Here is a 2,500-nt window from a genome sequence, read left to right as displayed (position 1 = left end):
TGGAGGGCAAGTGTTACGGTGGATTTTGTCCATTTTAAGTCGCTAGTCCTCTTGTTGTGTATTTGTAACTGGCAATGTAAAGGGATTCCATTATTTTCTATGGTTTCTTGTGTAGTCCTTTACCTAGAAGAGTGGTACCCTCCCAGTTTGGTAGGTGTCCCTCTGTGTCTATGTGGTTAACTAGAGTGTTTGTTTCTCGGTGGTGTCTAATGTCCGCTTTGTGTTCCATGAGACTGTTGCTAAGTTCTCTGTATGTCTCACCGTAATATGTACTGTCGCATCCATTAGAGTGAATTTTGTAGTCGATGCTACTATCGCGATTCGTCTTGGTGTCGTTCTTTGTGATTAAATGTTCTATTTTCTTTCCTGTGTCAATAATTATAGCGAGACTTGTCTGTCTCAGCGTCTTGTAAAGCATGTGAGAGAAGTCAGAGTTAGGAACCACAAGGTATCGTAAATTCGGTTTCTTTTCACTTAATTTTTTCTGTCTAAATATACACACACGTGTATATATATATATATTGCAGTAATTCACAAGACACACATGAAAATAATATGCAGAAAAAACCACTGGTGTTTTTTTCTGCATATATATATATGTATTTATATGTATATATATGTATGTATGTATATATATGTATATATATATATATGTTGAGACATTGTGACAAGTTGAAAAAGGTGGAAAAAGAGAGTCACGGGTCTCGTTCCGAGTTTATTCCTGATCGGTTTCGCTTGTAGCTTCTTCAGAGGAATGATACTCTGAGAATAAAGCTGGCAGTATACATAGTTGGTTGACTCCGCGTTCCCTCTTTGTGGGGGTCCGTTGGAGTTTACAATTGAGTGAGGTGTTGTTCTATAATGTACAATTTATAATTTTGTGAGTATGATATGACTTGTGTGAAACCAATAAACCATGGTGTGAAATGTACCTTAAACTAAAAATCAGAAATCGAACATTTGTGGGAATAGAGTGGCTGAGGTGTCCTGACCGGTTTCGCTAGATGTCACATTTTATGATGATGCGAGATGTCACACTTATTGATGATATGAGAATAGTGTGTGAGAAAACATATTAAAGAATAACATATTAAATATTCATGAGATACAAAAATAAGTGATACAAAATAATAAATTTGAACAAAAGATGGATGGAATAAATTACAGTTGTATGTGGCTGAGGTGTCCTAGAATGTGGCGAGATGTCATATTTTATGACAATATGAGAATAGTGTGATCATGTTGTGAGAAGAAACATATTAACAGAACAGAAAAATATTAAACGTTTATATGTGATACAAAAATGTGAAATAAACTTGAACAAAAGAGGGGAAGGATAAATAATATATATATATATATGCAGACAAACCACTGGGAAAATGAAAGAGATGAGACCGAGCGTTTTCGTCCATTCAGACTTTTTCTTGAAAATGTCTGAATAGACGAAAACGCTCGTTCTCTTTTCTGTTATTTTCCCAGTGGTTCTTCTGGAAAATCAGGATCACGCGTTCAAGTGATTTCTTCTGCATATATATATATATATATATATATATATATATGTATATATATACATACGTATATGCATACATATAAATACATCATAATGCCTTTTCTACTTTATAAGGTGGTGGCTGAGTCAAATCATATACTTCCATTCGCGGTTTCTCCCATAGTAGCACCTCTTGCATGACGAGCCATCACAGTTCCTCGCCACATTGCTTGGGTTGAAGGCAATGTAGCAGGAAAGAGCGATTCCACAGAAGAGCCTGACAGCCGGGCCCCACTCTTTTTTATATTGTAAACCCCCCTTCCCCACCTACACCAACACCCTGCCCGCGTATTTCATTCACTCTCAAGAATCTTAAGAAACAGATAAGAACTGCTCCTTTTAAGAGAAGATTAGATAACTTTATGGATAGGGATGGTAGGTGGTAATGGACATGGAACTGTCTGGTGTAGGCCTTATGGTTTCTTGCAGTCTTCCCCATACTATTGTTCTCATATTTTTATCCCTTCAGGCAGTGTCATTACTTCGTCCCTACTTTTCGTGTACTACCATACTCGACAGTCATTCCTTTTGCACCCAACACCCCGTCACCCTATCAATTTTCATCACTGATGGTTTTCTCCTCCAGTGTATTTCATCTAATTCTCCTTTCCAGTATTTTTCCCATTTTTCCTCACTCATTTCTTCTACAAGTGTATTTAAAACCTAAGTTTGTATTTTCGGTATGTGTATAAAAGTTCAAGTCAATGTACATGATATAAAGCATATACTATAAATAGTTTTATAGAAAATGTATTATGATACAATATTAGATTGTCATAGATAATACATAGTAAATACTTATCGCTATTGTAGAAGTAACGGCACGACACAGCAGCACACAGACAAACCTGCAAAAAGAAAAAGAAAAAAACAGTTAGATGACATTCTGCAAACCTAACACAGAAAGACGTTCCTGTTAAACGTCTGGAGTCCCTCATCAGTGCGCCGTGT

Source organism: Oratosquilla oratoria, chromosome 3 (assembly GCF_046742065.1).
Source record: "Oratosquilla oratoria isolate Oo_2021 chromosome 3, ASM4674206v1, whole genome shotgun sequence".
Lineage (NCBI taxonomy): Eukaryota > Metazoa > Arthropoda > Malacostraca > Stomatopoda > Squillidae > Oratosquilla > Oratosquilla oratoria.
The sequence above is the reverse complement of the archived record's forward strand: the minus strand, read 5'-3'. Positions refer to the sequence as shown.